This window comes from Lepisosteus oculatus, chromosome 13, assembly GCF_040954835.1.
Source record: "Lepisosteus oculatus isolate fLepOcu1 chromosome 13, fLepOcu1.hap2, whole genome shotgun sequence".
NCBI classification, from domain to species: domain Eukaryota; kingdom Metazoa; phylum Chordata; class Actinopteri; order Semionotiformes; family Lepisosteidae; genus Lepisosteus; species Lepisosteus oculatus.
Genome location: NC_090708.1, coordinates 14,518,613 through 14,540,113, shown reverse-complemented (window position 1 = coordinate 14,540,113; position 21,501 = coordinate 14,518,613). Strand labels below are relative to the sequence as shown.

Sequence of the window (21,501 nt, the reverse complement as noted above, 5' to 3'; positions counted from 1 at the left end):
CAATGAATGTATATAAAAATAAATATTTATAATGACAGACTGTAAATTACAAAGACAATGAAACTTTAAAAATCCAGAATTATATTTCACTAAACATTTATGCTCTTTTATGCTGTACAGTGACAGCAGTGTGGAGATGGTGTTAGCTACAGAAAGCGTATGTGACATCTATTGTACTGTATGTCCATCAAGAATTTCTTTAAGATGACATACTTTAGGCTACTGTATTTTTATGTTTTAGGTTCTGATAATAACGTACAGTACAGCGTGAAAATACAGTCACTACAAAAACCTTAGGACTAACATTCTTTAAAGAAATTTGTATGACCATTTCATTGGTCTCCAATCTAAAATCTTCTCAAGCAAATGATGAAAAATACACCATATACGAAAATAAAGTTTCCAAACTAGAGTAGTCCATTCAGCCATCTATGTGGATGTGGTTTAGAGCAATTAATTGATTTGAGGATATATTAACACTTCTGTTACTGGCTTTAACTTTGACAACATGAAGACCACCCACAGTATGGACGTTCTCAATGCCTCTGACAAATTTCAATCCTTTAATCAGTTGTAGTAAGTCTTCCCTGCTCAAATATTTGGTTTTCTTAGTCTGTCAGAGTAGGACATGCATTTCTGGCAATGTACCTGGTCTGCTTCCAAAGCAGAAATATATTTTTTGTAGCATGGCTTTTTTTGTAGGTGGCCAAAAGTCTACACAATGTTCAAAATGTGGTTACTATAGCATTGTACAATTTTAACATAACATCCCATAACACAACAGCAATTCTGTGCTTTCAACTATTAATTCTACTATTTTTCTTACTGTTTTTGTATTATTTTTACACAGACTAGAATCTAGTAATGAAAATTATGTTTTTAACATAAACAGCTAAGTCTTTCACAGGTATCTTGTCCAAACCGTTTCCCATTTTATATTAAGTTCACATTTTTGTGACCTGCATGTATCACTCTGCACTGATCTACATCAAATGCCATCTGCCAGGTTTTTTCTTGATATCTATCTAAATCTTCTTGAATTTCCTTTGCATGTTAAAAATGATTTAAATTATGTGCATTTTGCATCATTCAATACAGTTTTCATCCAGTGCTTTTCTATTGCTTTGAAATATAAATATTAGGAGCAAAAACTCCTGGATCTGATCCAGACCTGTATAAAATAGGTAAATTGGACACAAGATTTTATATTTTGCCAGGAATGCTGTATATGCTCATGATTTTAAGTTGAGCTACACTTGACTGGAACTCGCTCATCCTAACAAAGATAATGAAGTTTCGCACTTCAGCACAGCTGCTGACTTGCCATCTATGATAATGAGGTTAAGAATCACACTTCACAGGAGAAGAGCAAGTAAATATTCTAGCTTTAGCTCAAAGACATGGATGAAAATTTTCAACTGGTTTTTTCTCCTCAAAAGAGCATAGATCTACCAAGTGGTATAAAGATTTATGTGAGCAACGGATTACATCTTTGGCAATTTATTATTGTCTTGCCTACTGCATGTGTATCTGTTTAGTTCAATTTAAAATATTTGAGATCTCAGCAATTCAGGATTCAGATTTTAATGCCAACTTGAGAAAAATGCAGGTCATGTTTTCAGAGTTCAAGTATGTTGTCAATAACGTACTTTTAGGTAAAATCAGAGGACTCCCTCTATCACATCTACTCCTCCATGCTCAAATATTATGAGATATATTCCAACACGAACACCTGACAAAAAAACTAACATGAAAATTGATAAAAGACTCATATGCCAGCATTCTGCATTCATTTTGAGGTGGACTTCCTGTTAGGGTACAGACACAAAGTTTCCACTCTTACCTTGCTTCTGATGCCCACTTCTTCTGATCTTCCTTTTTAAGTTCCACAGTTTTCATTAAAATACTAAAGAACACTGTTTCCTTAATGTAAAGGAGCCTTGGGAAGACTGGAATAACATCTCAGCTGCACAGTTCAAGACTGCTTCTCTCCTTTTTTGTGAAAGATGCTCTGCTCTTGAGTTCTTCACTCCTTGTTCACTCTTACTCCCTGATCCAGCAGCGAGTATTTTTGTAGCCATGGAAACAACTTAAATGCTGCTTGATCCTCCAAAAGCAGGATCATCTTATGCTTGTAAAAGCAATATAGCTAATAAGCTTTTTTTTCCAAAGCATTTCAAATTAGTTGGCCACAACCAGGAAAAGCATTAAAAATTGCCATCCTGAAAAGGTCATTAGCAAGGCACAGGAACCTACTAGTATTAAATTAAAAATACTGCATCAAAAGTATGATTTCTTTGGAGGTTTAAAGATTCAAAAAGGATCTTTTGTCTGACATATCCTTGGATTGCAAAAGTATTAATGCAGCAGTAAAATGCATCTCAGTTCTATGCATTTTACCGACAACAATGTCGTGTTAGTTTAGTGTTGCTTTAAGTTACAGTCTCCCACAATGATGATGCTAACATGTTGTAACGTTTTCTTTCTTGGAGTAACACAATGTTCCCACCTGGGACACCACCAATAATAAGGGTGTTTCCAGACACAAGTATAACGATGACTATCTTTCCAACACAACCTTCTATTCTGTCTTCACTGTATAACTTGACTTCTAGCTTCCAAGGCAAATAAATTCTTGTTAAATGCCTACAGGAGCTTCTTTATATAATAATCCCACTGCAATTTGGAGCAGCTCTGGTTCAATATGTTCAAAACACAGAGATAGGCCTGTATGCTACTGCTGTTATTAAAAAAATATTCAAAGGTAATTCTAGTCTGTACAGTACACGGAGATATCCCTTGAAATAAGATGAACACATCTTTACGTCTTTTCAAAATGCCCTAATATAAATTTGATAATTTGACCCATTCATAGAACACAATAATAAGCTGACTCTACAAATATTTTTGTTACTGTGAAAAGTATACTTTCCTTTTTTTATACCCTTTATACGCCATACAGGCTGTTTCTGTTACAGTTTAGTTTCGGCAAATCATTCATTTGTTTCTTTTATTTCAGTTTACCTTTTTTTTTTGTCAATGTCAAAACTGTACTTCATCACACACACAATGACTCCCATCACTGCCTTTAAAAGCACCACTCCAGTTGATCTAAAGGAAAATCTATCAGTATTGTTGGGAAAGAAATCCAAGATGGAGACAGGGTTCAAGCAAAAAGCCTGATCATTTTCTTTGTCTGCAAAAATAGTTTCAGCAAGAGATGCCAGTGTGTACGTGTACCCTTGTAACAAATGTATTCTGCCCCGCAATGAATAAACTAATGATATCTGAGCCATCTGAGCAAGAAAACAAATTCACTTTGATAACAGGCATGAGAGCCAACAGAATGGCAGGAACTAATATTGAAGCAGATTGAAACTATTTGAGCACTAGAAGAACAGTGCTCGTCACAGCTCAGAAAAATAAACATCTGTCTACTAAAAAGGCATTTCAAATTTCACAATTACCACGAAAGACAGTTTAAAACAGAATTAACAAAATTAAATTATGCTCCTTGTGGCTAGCATGGAAACAATTTAGATAAATCTATTCAGGGTTTAAAAACTGTACTTATATCCAAGTACATATTTTCTGAGTCTTTTATTACGCCCTTTAGCAACTAAAAAGAAAATCAAACCATAGAATGAATTCTTAACCTCTCATCATCTCATCACCAAATCCTCAACATTTCTTCTTTAGTGCATCAACTGATTACTAAAACCTATACAAACAATAGTTTGACCAAACCCTAATTAAGGGGTTGTGGAGCAGAGACATCACTTGAATTAGACTGATTTGAGATTGACTGAATGAGACAAAGAGCAGTGGTTAGCATCGCTGCCTCTCAGCGCTGGAAACCTGGGTTCAATTCTGCTGCTAGGGTGCTCTCTGTGTGGAGTTTGCATGTTCTCCTCGTGTTTATGAGGGTTTCCTCAGGAGGCTCCAGTTTCCTCCTATAGTGGCTTCTGGAAAACCTGGCCCTGATGTGAGGGCGTGTGTATGGGTGTGTCTGTCTGCCTTGCAAAGTACCGGTGTCCCATCCCAGGCGCACCCTGTCTTGGGGCTGCTACTTGCCGGGATAGGCTCCGGCTAGCCCTCAACCCTGAACTGGGAGATGAAGGTAGAAATGGGACGAATGGATGAATGACAGTATGACACCTGGACATAAGGAAAAAGCCTGTTGAATGCCTATCCACCCCTCCAGTTTTTATGATGACCTAGGGAGTTGCTGCAAAGGAGATGATAGGGTGGAGGGAGGGAGATGAAGTGATAACAGGCACTCTAGGATCATTAGACCCAGAAGTGATGGAGGTTCGAGTTGAATTTCCCCCTAGGCTGCTGCTTAAAACTCCACTGAACTAAATGACATTGACTCACTAATCAGAAGAGTCCACGTCCTGGATTCCAAACCAATGGTATATACCAGTTTTCAAAGTGACAGGCATGTGAAGTACAGAATTACCTAGTCGACCCACAGACTGACACTATCGACCGGGGGGTTAGGAGTTTTGCCCTTGGTAGGAAGGTTGACATTGGTTTAATCTATTCTTAAATTCTTTAAAACTGAAAAACTGCAATCTCAATTAAAGGGAGCATTCAAGACCTGCCTGAAATTTCGGAAGTATTTCTAAATGAATGAAGCAGCAAGCAAACTGACAACTGGACGTAACCAAGCACAATATGAAGCTTCTCGGAGACGTTTCTGAAATTTAAGGCATGCTCAAATGTTCCCCGGGAAACCCCAGAGCAATGGCCCCCACAAAATTTGGCACAGGCAGGATAATCTTTGTGGGCTGGTGGTGAAGCCTGTGGTTTGAAGACTGCAGATAATTCCACTTTCAAATCCTCGCTTGGCCACTGACTGTCTGACTGTGTGGCCTTTCATGGGAAAGCAATTCTTTTCCTGCTGGTCTTCCAAGATTTTGCAAAATAAACTATAGCACATCTTTCAGTGTAGCCACTGCATTCCACCACCACACTCTTTTCAAACTGGAACCCACACAGCTTGGCCTCTTGGGCTTTCTTGAAGTCCAAATGATCTTAAGACATAATAGTTACTCTGTGTGTGCATAGATGGGATGGTACCCACAGGAATAACATGTTTTTGGCTTGTTTGTTCTACAGTGGCCAAAGCTCTGCTTAGCACGCTACAGTTCGCTTAGAACAAACACAACTCAAGGGGAAGAAAGATGGTGTTTGGTAGTATTTTGGTCTTATTTTGAAAATAACCTAAATTAAATGGTTCTAAAAAGCAAAAAGGAAAAAATAAATCTCTAGGCATGTTCAAAATACATGTGCACAGACGAAGCAATTTTAAACATTCTTTCTGATAATAAGTGTGTTTCCAGCCTCCTGAAGAAAGATAAGATCAGATCATTTTATTGGCCATATACAATTTCTTGTATTAGGAATTTGTGTTTTCGCATAACCCAACTTGCTCTCCATGAGACATACAGACACACAGACAAGGAGAGAAGCTTGGGGTCAGAGTGCAGGGTCGGCCATTTATACAGCGCCCCTGGAGCAGTTGGGGTTAAGGGCCTTGCTCAGGGGCCCACATAGTAGGATTCCTCTGCCAGCCGCGGGATACGAACCGACAACCTTCCAGCCACAGGCGCAGATCCTCAGCCCCAGAGCCATCGCACTGGGCCGTCACTGGTGAGTTCAGGGCACGGGCTCAGAAGGAGACTATTGTTAAGTCATATCTACCTAAGGAAGACAGTGGCCTTCCCAGATATGTAGCAATCAGTTTACTACAAATACTGCTCATTGTGCTTGGATGAACCTTCCCCTTGTAGAAAACACACCAAAGATAGGGACAAATAAAGTATGCAGTTTCTATTACAAACATCCTTCATTGTGCTAACCTATACAACTACTTAGTGGCAGGTAAGTTCAGCTCTGATCAGAACTTGCCAAGTCTTATTGCCATTGTTGTGAGTCCTACCTCTGTAATATCAGATGAATAAATCCTTAAGCAAGAAGTCTCTATTAGATCGTAATTACACCTCTGTTTCCATGATATGATATGTGTCTGAATCCTAATGTGACAGGCTTATATGAGATATGTGCAGTAAAAATCAACTGATGGGCTATTTAGTTTAAAACAAAGGTTGGGTAAAAAAGTGCAAAACCACTAATAAGCATTTTTTTAACATCAAGTCAATGCATAGGAACACATTGGGATTTCTCCACTTTAACAATTATGGACGTTATTGCAATTCATTGATAGAAGGTAGATCTTTGTGGTCCTATGCAATATGCTCGAACACCACTGGTACTAATTAAGAACTACACTTGTGTAATTCACTTGAGAGTTGTCTTTGCCACAACATTGAGCAAAGCATCCCTGACTTTGGAAGAAACAAAAAAAAACATTGCCTAATAAATCTATTTATAGCTTGAAAATCATCTATAAATTATTTTTTCCACCCATGTAGAAGATTATGCTAATGCAAAAACATATTAAAATACAAAATATATTTGCTACTCTATTTTGTTTAGAAACCTTCATTTTTAAGACTTTGCACAAGCCCTAGCAGGGCAAAACATTTTTCAGCTCCTTCTTTTTGTACAAAGACAAAGGAAAGCTGTGTTAACACTGAGGCCACAATCAGCAGGACAGTAGAAAGCTGTTTACTCATTGAATTACATTCCACACTACAGACTTGAACTGTGACATTCAAACTCTACAGACCAAGAATTATGACTAATGTCTATGACTCACTGTCATTTTGACAAAGAGTCCCAGTCAATTGACTGCACTCTACCTTGCTCAGTCTAATGAATGGACTGTGTTGTTCATCTTGTAGATTTCATTTATGATCTCTGTGGAAAGAGATCTGTTGTTCATCATGTAGATTTAATGTATGATCTCCATGGAAAGTGATCCCTTTTCACTGCTTAACGCATGATGCTATTCCAGGATTTACTGCAGTATGGGGTAGCCACCAACTGCTATAAAGCAGCAGCTGCATTTACGATACTTGGTATGTTATGGTGAGCAAATGCGAGTTAATATTGCTAGAATGTATGTATAAATGTAAAGTGGGCAAAGCTCTGCTTACTATTGGACATTAAATTTAACCACTTTCAGCCTGTCACAGCTATTACTAAAATCATTTGCTGCAAGGCAAACAATTCATACAAGCAAATAATTACTACACCAGAAAAACTTCTAAGGACCCATTTCTTAGGATCTAGTTCATTTCAAAGTTGCAGAAACAAAGTTTATAAAATTGCAGATAGAGAGAGCCTCACCTACAGCACAACCCCTGTACTGTACTCTATTACACTATTACACAGCCAGAAGTCATAAGGGAGTTTCAGAGATAACAATCCTGTATGACTAATATACACATAGATAACAGTGGGGAAAAAAAACATAGCTCAGATAAACTTCTCACTATCATTTTACTTGAATTGGAAAAAAAAACAATTCATCGATCTAGTGTTTAAATGCCCAGCTACACCAAATTTTGTTTAGACCGAAACAACATTTTTAAAGAGTGGCACCCAATAATCAAGCTAAACTGTAGCACATAAGAATTGTGCATCCTAATTACACACAGCGAGTTAGATGTTGTTCACAATACATACTTTCTGAGAGACAGAATGATGTTAAATACTAGGTTACTGTCAGAGAATAAGCAATGCCGGCATTATATTACCAAGTTACACTGAGTACAGAGGTCTGAGTCGTATGATACAGTTTTAATTTTTAAAGCTGTGCAGTTGACTTAATTTCTGTTTCACTCATTCTTCTCTCACCTCTGCTCACGTTCAGTCCATATTTTAGGATTAAATACTTTACCTAATTTGGAACTGTCAATAAGTCTTAGGTCTTTGTCAGTGGCTTCTGCACCACGCAGGAGAAAATTAGCTCTGCAGAGCCTTACAGCCGGAGGAACACTTACAGTATTTCCCTGACATCGCTGCCTGTGACAAAAGGCTAGTTCACTCCCTCATCACATGACCTGTAACGCCACCAGAAACCTTTTTCCCACTTGCTCATCTGTTGCCCTTACCATCTGGGAACATATTCAAATCCTTTGAACTTTGTTAACCTAATTGGAGATCATTTGGGACTAAAACTGAAGTCCTCTTCTGTCCCAAAGACCAAAATACTCTCAATGGATCCGATCACTTGCTTAATTTATCAATATCTTTCAGGTGCTACTAATCTGTAAAAAGATTTGATTTATAAGACTATCTGTATTGGAGCTCTCTAGGACCAGAGCTGGTGACCCCTGTGCTGGAGCATTCTCAGTGAAGGGTATAGCACTAGTGTTATACCCTGAATACGAAACCCACAACCTTCAAGTTTTGAGCCCTGAATTCTCCTCCATGCTTCTGTAATCCCAACCCCAACCCCTGTACCTGTGGTGCTTTGCCCATTGCATGTGACAGTGTAAGGAATCCTGGTTGCACTAGCTGGGCTACAAGAGCCTGCCTCAAACCTGAGTTGTCAGGACCATGGAACTCAACTTGTGTTCTGAATGAGCAACTTTATTGGCTCAGCCATGTGGGAGAGGAATAAAGCCTTATTAGTTCATTATACAGTTTTTCCAGTTAACTGCACTTCAGGGGACAAGTGTGTCTGGTTTCTAAGGGCACTAAGCAGTGGACCACTTGTCTCATCGATATATACAGTACCTGGGATATAAAGGTAAGGTATTATTCATGTAAACATGAAAGAAGCCACCAGTGCTTCTCCTGGCTATATGTTTGTTGCCACTGCCAGTCCTACCCTGTGGGCATTATTTTTCATAATGAGCAATTTTAAAAACACTTTGTATTAATGCATCTTCATTATAATAACAACATCAACAACAAGGGGAGCTGTCTTGTCAAGTTATAGCACAAAGGTTGCTACTCCACCCATCCTTACAGCTTTAAAAAAGCTGACAATATTAAAAAGCAGGAAACCCAGCTCTTTTCTATCTGCAATAAAATCACTACTGCTCAAGAACAGGCCAGCATGTTCTTTCAGGCTTATACTAAAGTCTGTGGTTTGGAAAAAGTTCCTTCATGTACAGTATCAGTATCAGGCCTGTTCAGAGGCCTGTGTTTAATCCTCTGTTTGGTTACCTGTCCCTAGAGATTTTGTTATTGGACCCACCCCATCTATTTGTACAAGGAGTTCCAAGTTCACTGCAAGGTTACAGAGTCCATGAAGTGTCTCTAGTGCTGACTAATCTGAATTGTGCCCAGTCTGCATTTTGTATGAATGGCCCAATGCTTACTAACTGCACAAAATCATCCTTTATTGTTTTGTTGAAACACACTCCCAACAGCGCTTCAGGTTACAGAGATTCGTTAGAATGTGATTTTCATTGAGATTTTTATTACGTACCCATTCTGCAATCCAATGCAGTTTCTTGCTGTAACAAAATATTGTATTCAAGTATTTTCAATACAAAATACAGTATATTTCACAAATGCAGAATATGTATCCATTTTGAATTAGTAATGATAGTAATAATAAATAATTATTTTTAAAAAAATACAAATACACAGACAAAAGATGTGAAATGTCTTAGTGGAGCAGGTCAGATTGCCTGTAGTGCTCATCTCTGGCATGCCATTGATATAGGACAATAGAGGACAAAACAGAGAGTCTCAGAACTGCAGCCTGAAAGTTCCTTGGCAAACAGAACAAGCAGATCTTTCATGAAGAAAACAAATGAAACGGTTTAAATGGCTGGGTCAAATGCAGTATCATGGCTATGGCACGTCTTTCAAATAGGAATATTAGTGTAATCACTTGTACTTGACGATCTACTTGAATTCAGTAAACAGACACTGTATATGTATGAGACTGAAAGATGAGAGGTACAAAGTGTAAGAATGTCAGTTTTGGATACAGAATTCTGAGAAAAGAAACATGAGGAAAAGCAGAGTGTGTTGAACTGAGGCAAATGGCAGTCAGGAGTCACGTCATCATGGCTGTTCATCGGTTTTCACATATACAGGTAGTATACACAGGCAGGTGGAAATGAGAAGGAACAGCCCTTGCCCAGGTCTGGACTGGATCGAAACGAATTAAGACCGATAGGGGAAAGTCATGGAGGGAACTAGACAACTCGACATTGATGGCTGTGAATACTGAACGGATTTATCCGAGACATCAGAGAGAACTGGGTGGCATGGTGGTGTGGTGGTAAGCACTTGCAGTGCTGTGACCCCATTGTTCAATTCCGGACTTGGGGTACTATCTGCTTGGAGTTTGTATATTCCCCCCATGTGTGCAGGTTAAACAGCTCCTGGAAAACCAGCCCTGGTGTGAATTTGAGTGTGTCTGTGTCTAGGGTGTATGCACTGATTGCTCGCTGGGATAGGCTTCAACTCCCTGCAACTTCATGTTGGATAAATACAGGCAATCATCCAAGTGGATGCTGCACATTGGTGGTGGTGGAGGGGAGTCCCCATTACCTGTAAAGCGCTTTGAGTGGAGTGTCCAGAAAAGCGCTATATAAGTGTAAGCAATTATAATTATTATAAAGCGGTTAGAAATGGATGGATGAATATGACTTCTGTAATAAAGCTTTTGAAGCCATCTCAGATGTCTCTGCAAACTGACTCAGGCATACGTAAAAAGCATGAAATGAACAGTCACTAGTGTTGGCTTTTGTAATGGCTCAAAGAGCAGTGCAAGAGATTCTAATCTTTCCCATGTAATATGCTAGCTCATACTATCCCAGCGGCTTATGAGCCCACAATTGCTTAATGTGTTGACACCAAATACCATTGTACCTTAACGGGGCAATGCTAAGTCCTACTTTCATTGATTTTCATCATCTACAAGGCACTCTCATTCAATTATGTTAGGTGAAAAAGATGGCGGCAGTGGAGTATCGCTACTGTTTACACCTTTTCCTACCTTACTGTTTTGACAAGAATGTTATTTATAACCCGAATTCTATCAATGTGTGATAACATCTCAAAAAACACCATTTGTGGCAAATGCAACTTAATTTCTAATGCTAGATTAATTTTTACAGGTTATGAACAGAAATGTAGTTTCTATGGCAATTCAGCATTGTCTAACAACTGTCTGGGTCGAGCTTTTCCTTTATTCTCTGCCTCTGAAATACCTTAAAGGTGTTTTCATTTGTAACACTTCAAAACTGAAACAGAGTGCAGTTTTCCCTTTGGGTCACTGGTGCCGTATATGTACTCTACACTGGCTGTATCTCCTACGTCATACAGCATTACTTTAAATTGAAAATACTGAGCCACAAAACCTTTAATCTTTCCAAGTGCTATCTGACTGAAACAGAAAACACTGACAGTAAAATTTCAAAAGCAATGTAAGTATTGCTTGATTAAAGAAAAAATAAGACAAATACATCTGTTACATTCCCCACTAAAAAATGCAGCACTTACTGAATGAATATACATGTGCCAAAAGAAATGCATCATATGTACAAACACCTTCGTAATAAAACAATTAATGTGAAAAACTACAATCTGTCTCAAAAACATGTTGCTACAGCTTACAAATGACATGATCAATTCTTTCAGACAAGCCCTGCAAGGCTTGTGCATCACAGTAATTGATAAACACTACAGGCAGATCAGCTTGGTTTACCGGAGTAGCACAAGGCACAGGATAGGAACCTGGGGTACATACTGTAGAACAAAAATGAAACTTATCACACTAGAAATGAGTTGTCTGTAAAAAAAAAAAACAGTTTGGACTGCTGGCACTTATTAATGGAACTGTTTTGACAAAGAGCATTAGGGATCTGCTGACTGCTTAGATAAGTAATAATTCAAGATTCCGATTTAGTTTCTTCTTTATCTTCTTTCCTTTATGCGATGAGATAAGATACATTTGCTGATGCTTTTTTTCCTGATTATTGGCCATACTAGCTTTTCCAGCAGGATGAAAACAGCTTCTGAATGGAGAATGAAAGTCCTGTGGTGAGTAGACTGGTCTTGGAAAAAGTTTATAAGGCTTTGCTAAGCCTCTCAAATTGCAGCTACTGTACCTCAAAGAACTTGCACTGAGTGGTGGAAATGTGCACTAAGCAAGGCAAGAACTAACAAATACAGTAAAATGAAGATAGAGAACTCCTAAGAAGCAGAATTTTCCATTATGTTAGGTAATGAAGTCAAAACAGTTCTGGAAAAGGATCTATAAACAGTTTTTATTTTTCTGATGATTGTCCACTGCTACATGTTTTATAAGCAATCTGTGCATTCTACTTTTGTGAAAATTAAATAAACAGGTGACAGTTTACTGTAAATGTACAAGTGCAAAAGCAAATGTACAGCTATTAAGCATTGGTAGTATGCAGAGATTTTTTTTTAGCACTGAACCACACAGCTTAAATTTTCTCATTAGCTTTTTATTATTTCGGTAATTTACATAACTCCTTGGTTCTTGTAACTGTTTTTTTTATATTTATGATGTTAAGGAACTGAGCTGATGATTTAACATGGCAAATCTGCCCAAGTGCCACATCTCACACTGTCCTAAAATCCATAAAATGCCTTAGTACAGTGACTTCACTGTAGCAAACTATTAAACTTGAAAACAGCCTAGTTCAGCAAAAATATCTTAGTTTCCAAATTGGGTTACGCTGTAAAGGATTCATCAAAATATTAAAGTAAATTATTTTTAAGTCCTGAGGAAAATCCATTTCCTGGAATAGACAGAAATTTCCTTCAATCCTGCCCCATTTAAATGATTCATAACAAACTTTAATATTTCCACCAACCGTGCAGTATTAAGTACTTTTCTTCATACCCTTTTCACTTACTGCAATACAGTATATTAAACATCATAGCAATTTTATAAACTTGAAATGTTACTTTGCTTTGACGATCTTATTTGGTTTGAGATGTATTATTCCCAAAAAGGAAATTAATAAACAACTTTATGTACAATGATAGATATGTTACTTAGTGTATTAACTTCAGTACCACATTTATACAAGTTAAATATTAGTGATTTTTTTTTTTAAATGCTGCTGGAATTATTCCTCAATACGAGAACACATCAATGAATGTGGAATTCCTTAAAATAAGGAATGCAGGAATTTATAGAAAAAAATGTTGTAAAAAATACAACAAAAATCTGTATTTAGAGAACATTACAGCATAATAATATTTTACCAGTATTATTAGTCAAATCTTGGCCACAACATGTTTTAGGCAGCATTCCAAAAGAACCATAACAACCACCTTAAGTGCACACAGTAAGGTGGCTGCATACAGCATGTGGTATTTTATGTTACTAGCCTTTACATGTTCCTTCGCCCATTCTTGGCCCAGTCTGTTTCTAGTTAGACCGTACACATAACATTATGATATTCTGTTTTGTCTTTTATCAACAATTTCAAAGTGAAAAAGTGACGTGTGTACTGCACAGCAGTACTGTTGGTTTCAACTGATAGACGTTGAGGGAAACTGATTAATGCATTGACCTCCTATTGTGGAAACATTCATCTAAATGTGGTGCAGAACACTCAAATAAAAAGATGTAAAACAGTAGAGCTATATGCATAAGGCTTCCTCTGGCTATCCCATGAAATCCCCTCTTTTTTCAACTCTATTGGCCGTATGGGAAACTACTGTATACACACAGTACAGTCTCAAGATCGGAACTAAATAATTCATGTAAGGTTCTGTAACATAGGTCCCAAGGACAGAAATGGTGCTTTAACTTCATCTTCAGGGGGCACCCATCACCACAAAGACGTGTGTGATACCTTAAATCTAATATGAAAAGCATAGATCTCTTCATAAAACAGCCAGGAGCAAACAAATCCAGATTGTTTAATGGAAAACATTAAAACTTCTTAAAAAGTATTTTTTTTCCTTGAAGGCCCAGATTTACTTTTGGGTCATACTGGTTGATTCCCTAGTGTTGTGCTCGTAATGCCTTTCTTGTGGCTGTTTTAGCACCTGCGTTGTACTGTTACTCTATCTCAGCACACCTCTTTGTGTTTCACTGGAGGTGTTACAGGGTGCTCTCCTTCTGGATCTGTATGTTTCTGTCAACACAAAGAGGGCAAAAGATGTTTAAGCTGTCTGTTCTAATTCAGTGGGCTTCAGGACTTTTGTCTCACAGAACTGTTGTGGAAGCAATGCTTCTTATAACATTTACCAATTTCAGCAGAGTCTCTCTAAGATTTTTAATTTACTGAAAAGCCCTACTTCTTGACAGCCTAGACTCTTGATTAATGCACGAGCTCAAACTCCATTTTCTGAAGCCGGAAAAAAAAATCAATCAGTTCTGATATTAAAACTGGGGGTGACGTATGAGCACTTTCAGATAAGCTCAGTGCGATAGATCTAGAAATAGTAGTAGTGCTCAGGCTAGAACTAACATGCAGCTTTTAAGTACAGTTAATTATGGTGATTTCATTGCAACGACTGTAACAATTCCTTTCTCATCCCGGATGTATTTCTCGATGAAGGCGTTACGCTTGCCACACTTTAATTACCTTGTTTATGAACTTAAAAAATCCCTTGCTCCAGCCTCACGGAAGAAACAAACTCAAAGGTCAACATGAACTGACAAGCTGCAATTACTTTTTTCCTAAGTCACATCGCATGAGGCTGTAAGGTTCTTCAACAAGCTCATATTTTTGTAAAGTAAGGTAATGATCTGAGCAAAGAGGAAGGCTTTTGCAGTGTGTGTGCACTACCTCCCAGTTGTGAAGGGTACTTGTGTAAAATTCCTGGGGAATCCCGGGAGCAATAACTTTAATCTCCTCTTTGAGGTTCTTCTCAGGAAATAATTTGATTGTCTTCTCATCCACTGCTGTTAAATGAAACTGGGGCCCCTAGGAATGCAGTTGATTCTGATACACTGTGGCCATCATATACAGTAACTACTGTACCCCTCAAGGCCACTGTGAGACATTGCTCACTCAAGGTTAAACTAAAGGCTTTTGTCAGAAAAGGGGCTGGGTTCTCTGCACCAGCAATGTGTCACTACTCCAGAGTTTTTATGAGACTCTGACACTAACAATTGTGCAGCCTCATGCAATGGCACAAGCAGTACATTCCTTGTTCAAGAAGGTATTGTAGAAAACACACTTTTGATAACTGATCTTTAACTGATGAAAACCTCACTGCAAGTTCCCCTGTGAAAACAGAATGAAAGCTAAAAAAAAAAATACCAATAATGTGAGTCTCACTTTCACCAATGTGCTAAATAAACGCCAATGCTAAATTCTGTAGAAGAAAATCTGTGACTGAATGTCAAACGTGCACCAGGGAATAGGGCCGAGAGCAGCCTAAGAGGGCTAGGCAAGGGGGAGTTTGCTCCCTTTCAATGACATAGAAGAAGAAAAAAAGAGGCTATAAAAAATATCACTCTCAAGCTTCCACAGCTAATTTCCTCGGTTGTAAAGGTCACCTTCCTCCTTCTAAGTCTCTTCAAAGCACTCTGGAGCTGCATAAGGCACGTCTTTGCCACCTTTCTGACACAACTGACCTCCCCCCTAAGAAAAAGAAATTTCCTCAGCTGTCTAACCACTGCATTTCCACACATAATCCTCAGCAAATTTCCTGTGATGGGACAGATGACAATTAAATCCTAGATGAAGCTATGCCTCCTAGATTATCTATCCATTACCAGAAAGTCGCGCAATTTGATTTACAGAAAAGTCATTTATATTGTGTCCCCCACATTGTCTGTTAGGATGTACTCTCTCCTTTGAGAAACATTTTCTCAAATTACTGTATGTTTTTAGGTCAACGGGCCCATATGCATGCACACAGGATTTGTATACAAAATGTTATTTTTTGAGGGTTTGTATACAAAATGGTGCCTACCTGAAACACTCTTAGGTTTACTTAAGCCATTTATTAAGAATCAGTTAGTTGGAGGAGTATTCTGTCAGAACAGAGTCCTTACAATTTGCATCTGTAAGGTTATATCAAGGACTGATGCTTTTTTTGGCGATAGTGGGCTTCTGTAAACTAGACTGTAAAAGACAAAACTCAGAACTGATCACAGAGTATTCGGACTTCTATGCCACCATATGAAGAATGAAAAAGCTATAACTGCAAAAGTTAGATCATATTAACCCCATTTCATTTTTCTTTAGCCTGGAGGCACATTTTCTTCTTTGCTGTTGATTACACAGTGCTGTTAGTCTAAAATGTAGCATTTGCACTTCTCTGTAGTGATCAGGTATCTTGCAAAATAGGTTTATTACAGGGTTATTACAGAGAAGGTAAAAGAAGGAAAAATCCAAAGCACGTAAATGGGATTCTCCTGTCTTCTACACCTAGCTTCACAATATAGTCCTCCCTTTTCAAGACAATGAAAATGTTTAGGGAGACAAAATTCTCAAGATCTCTTTAACCCTTAAAGGTCTTGAAAGTTTGGACAATAGAAAAGGTATATGAACTAACAATCAGGCCTTCTGGCCTGGTGAGGTGCAAAGTCATGTCAAGATACATTAGACTGTAGAATGTAGGCACACACTGGTAAAATGCTAGTCTTCCAGAGAGCCAGATGTGTGCCACAAAACAAAATTGAATCTCAGTCACATTCAATGTACACACTCTGCAGTTTCTCTTTGCCTGAATGAAAAAAAGACCTGCTTATTTCAGTTTCACCTCACATAAATATATTTTTTTTACTCGACTCATGCAGATGACTCATTATGCTATGAATCTCACTCATAATCCCTGAAAAAAATATCAAACTGATTGTTTTATACAGTGTATCTTATAAATAAAAGTATGAACTTTGTATTAAACAATCATCTGACAAACTAATGATACAGTATCTGCATATGTAACACAGGTCATTCAACACAGGGGAAGAGAAACTTCGGCAGGATTTCAAAATCCTGCTGCCTGTAAATATTGTTGTCTAACGAAAACTTTTTCAAGCTTTTTTCTGATATAAAATAATTATATATTTATGGATACATTGCTGTGCAAAAAAACATTTTAGACAAAATCAACAGTTACAAGGTATTTGGCTTATGAGCATCATATCAAAACTTTAAAAAAAGTCACCAAAAGTGTTTTTTGCTATATTGTTTTTGCTATTTTGCTATAAAACAGTTCGAAATGACTGAAAAGAAACCAGGCTTTTCTTTTGATAATCCTTCATTCACTTCAGAAAAAAAACCTCAAAGTGAACTATACATAAGCAGCCAATAAGAAGTGTCTTAGTAAATTCACACTAGTGAATGTAATTTAACATTATTTGTTCCACTTTAGACGTTCACAAAGCTAATTAATTATTTTTGTAATACAAAATAAATACAGATCTCTTATAAATATCCTTCTGCACATTTTGTTCAGACTTCACAAGCTCCCTTGTTTCTCCTGATTGACAGCCACACCAGTCAACTGCTGACACTCCAGTTGAGCCAGACTGAGTAAGACCCACTCTTGTCATAGCTGTGAAGGAGAACCTTATTTTGATGGTTAATATTCCTTCCAAAGGAAAAAAACGATGCCAGCAAGAACGGGCACCCAAGGGCTACCTGACAAAGCGATTCTGACCTTCCCTCACATTGTTTTATGTGAAAAGTGTTTGGAGGGTTAGGTCAGGTGGGAATGCATGGTCAGTCCCATTGTTAGAGCAGCTCAGTCAGTCTGTCCAGTTCACCAGGTGTCCAACAGCAGGCCTGGTACATGTCACCTCGCTGCAGCTGTTGCTTGTCCATTAACCTCAGTGTGTTGACCTCTTTGGCAATTAAAAAAGGCACTTAGCCTGAAGCTTGTACTTCAAAAGATATGTAATGGCCCTATTAGTGTAGTTCTGTCAACAGCTTAGATATAAAAAGGAAGAAGATTTTGTGACTCAAAAGGTAAAACTCTAATGCATTTAAAAACAATCATCAAGACTGTGCATTACTGAAATGGTGCTGTAATCTTCTCAAGACGTAGGACCCTGTTTGGTTGACATGGAGACACCTTTCTTTGCTGCAAGCAGTAAATGCACCTCCATCGAAATCGAAATTCAGTTCTCTCCAGGAAAACTGAGTTTTCATACCATAGACAAAGACAGTGACGCAAGAGACGAGACAGAATTAGATTTTGAATACCAAGCGGACAATAATTGCAAGGTTAGTGCCTCACTTGTGTATTTGCACATGAGGAATAATCTCTCGATAAAATCAAGGCAGAAACAATAGGTAGTGGAGAGGCATTTTTAAGTAACAAAAAGGCTTAAGTGTTCCAATCTCAAATGTAAAAGAAGTAATTTAATAAACGGACACACAAAAGAAGCCATACAAAGATAAGGGAAAACAAAAGATCATATTAATTCATATTTACTCTCTACTCATCAATAGCTGGTGAGAAACATGCCGTTTCTGGCTGGAATCATGGTACTTTAGCATGAAAACGTTGTCACACTATGTTTACAAACATCTAACAATATTAAGGTAAAATGTAATGGATGTTCAAATTTAAAGTGACAAAGGCTAATAGCACTTAAAGCTGTAGAGGACTACATATCTTCCTGTTATGTCACTTCTTTGTTAAGCATGCCCAACATGATGTGTTATTGCTTTTCCTTAGATTGTGACTTACTAAATAATTACCCTAAGAACCAATTCTAAAGGTGGACCCAGAGGAAGTGTGCTTGAAAATAGATTAGTCTTTGACGTGCATTAAAGCACTACTTGCTCTCTGCTGTCAGGACAATATGGAGAGGCACCTGTGTGACACAGCTGCATGAAACATCTATATGAATGTGGGTCCTATTAATGCTATGTTTTGCAGCAATAAAGTGATTGACACCTGTACCTCTTTCATGGGTCTGCTGCTTCAACTGAGATCCCCAAAGATCAGTTCACTGTACTTCTCCTGTGTGTAACCATTCAATAGTGTCACATGCAAACAACAGCAGCTCAGAGCCATCCTCCAAGCTTCAGCAGTTCTGACAACTAAGTTTAATGGACTGAAGCCAGCATCCGGTATGATGATTGAGATAAGGGACTGCTCCCTTAGTACTGCAGACGGAAACATGTGCTGGAGCAGAGAAGTAATACTAAAAACTGCCATTTTAAAGACGGGGACAAATTCTGAGGGATCACAATTTATTACCTTTGTGAAGATATAAGCTATCAGCTTGTAAAAAAAGAAACATTTTATTGCCCATGGTACATCATTCAGAGCTATTACTACCAAGATTTAATTTATGCCAAAACAAACCGACAAGAAGACAGCAATCAAGGCACTGCACGTACAGATTAAAATAAATACTTGGATTAGTGAAGATATAATACTGATTTTTGCACTTAAATAGCTGATTAGTTTGAAAAGAAAGAATTATATGTATCCAAAAAAATCTGTTCTATTTTGAGTTAATTACAGAGGAAACAACTGTGTAACTTACCAACAACTCAGGATCTACAGTATCATGATCATAGTGAAGAAGAACAGAAAAAAAGAGATTCAGGGCTGTAGTTTGGAAAGACAGGGCACATTCAGTACCAGCAGGATGCCACATTTGTTCCATTTCAGAGAAACAGTGCTAATTACCTATGAATAGCTACATCACAGATGAATTATTCTGGGATGCACGAGACAGAGTGGGAATGAACTAGTGCCCCGCTGGTAAGATTTTGATGAATAAATAGCACCTTTGATAGATGCTAAAAAATGCTGCTGTTTTAAATTTAACAACTGTCAGAACTTTGTCAGTGAGTTATTTACTGTATATTCATTCAGGTTCCCTTCTTGTGCTGACATTACATTTAATGTAAATGAACTGCCACGCAGAAACACTAGACGGTCTTTACAATACATTTAGTATAATCTTTTGCTTTGGAGGCTGGGACTGTCTTAATCTGAGGCATTGCATTGGTCCTGTTACTTTTTAAGATAGAACCACGGGAAATTCACAAAATGAGGCATAATGTACCTGTTTTATTGACCACCAGAATTAAGCCTGTAACAGAAGATTTCCCGGGCGTGTAAAATAAGCTTGTTTTGTAATGGAATGAAAGTAAAAACATCTCAGATCCAGATGCCAAGTCCTGGCAACAGTTTCAGAAGTGTTTGATGAGTTTCTAAAAAAATGCTTCATCACATGTACCCTAAGGTCGGCTAATAAACTATGACTTTTTTAAATCACGATTCATCATTATTTCAAACTGCTTCTTATGATTTAACATTTCGCACCAAAAAGGTGGTCTCCTGCTCAATAAGTGTGAAGTTTCTGTTACAGTAATGCAAGTTTTACAGTATACAGCAAGAAAACATTTTAACAGACCGATGTTTGAAGTAAACTGTGGAGCACTGATTAAGTAAATACAACGTTAGACCCAACAGTCAGTGACATTTCAGAGCAATCCCGGATGCACAGCGATGTTGTGTTACTTTCTATTACACGCACAGCAACAAAAGGTAGGGATTATGCACCACACAGGTTACCCCGCGGTACGTACAGTCGTCTAGTTTAGACGCAGCCAATACAGCACTGCTAGCTTCAAAGTTTGTTTTGCCTCAACTTCAGCACGGTCCTCCGGGTTTCCGAGGTATATTTCTCTCGGAGACACAATGCGAAAACTCCATGCAACCCAGTCGCTTGACCCAAACAAGCCAGAGAGGAAGAGCGACTGTAAATATTAACGAGAAAACAGCGGGGGGGAAGCGATCGTGTTACTAAAAAATAAGCACACCTACCCTTTCTTTTCAGAATAAAGTCACGCCGTGTGGCTCCCAGGCGAGGGGGGGAAATCCGTGCGTGAGATCTCCGCTTGGCTGTGCTGTCAGGGCAAAGCCTAGAAGAAGAAAGTTGTCCGTATTGTCAGAGCAACACCATTGGAACGTGTCTGCTTAGGGGAACGGTTTTCCTCCTGTGAGCGCTACACTGACAGTACACGCAGCTCCCTGGCTTCCAGCGCATACAGATTCTGAGGAGCACACGGGGGCCTGCGGGGGAGTTCCTGACAGCCAAACTGGGGCGGGAATTTGTGGAGTGGCATCACATTTAACACATGACTTTAGCAACACCGATGCTGTACCGAAAATCTGGGTTATGTACGCGGTCCCAATAATTATTTACGACACCGCGGGCGCAGGAGATGCCGCTCAATGCATCAGTTGCATTTCATAAGAAGTTTCAACTCTCATTATATGCTCAAAGTAGTAACTAGGTATCTTTTCATTAGAAAAGTCTTGACGCAGTCCTTGGTGTGACATCTAGTTGAGATACAGTACGCAACATGTCTTGTTGTTAGGGATTTAATAGAAAGTTGCTCCAGAAATTAAAATGATCGCCTTTTGATGTACAGTAATTATTAGCAATTCGTCCACATTCTTCAGATCTGTCAACAAGAATTACTTACCATACTCCTATTAAGTGTTTGGACCGCTGCTATAAGGTTATTAGTCTGACGTTTAGGTCAAACTTTGTTAATGTCTTGCAGTTTAATTTCAAAAGAACAATTCATAATTTATAATCTATCTTTGTGTATACTTAACTCAAGACTTCATTAAGACGATGCGCAGACCGCATTGAATTGTAAAAAGTGACAATACATGAAGCACTTAGAG

General features: G+C 38.2%; 1 protein-coding gene across 2 annotated transcripts in view; it reads right to left on the bottom strand.

Moving 5' to 3' along the window:
• The window catches only part of ppp2r3a (protein phosphatase 2, regulatory subunit B'', alpha), a 105,380-nt gene extending 84,521 nt beyond the window's left edge, over nt 1-20,859 (bottom strand). For both annotated transcript variants that reach the window (XM_069197298.1, XM_015361120.2), the window contains exon 1: nt 20,629-20,859. The gene's annotated coding sequence lies outside the window, so the exon portion shown is untranslated. The remainder of the gene's footprint in view (nt 1-20,628) is intronic.
• Nucleotides 20,860-21,501: the final 642 nt, after the last annotated feature.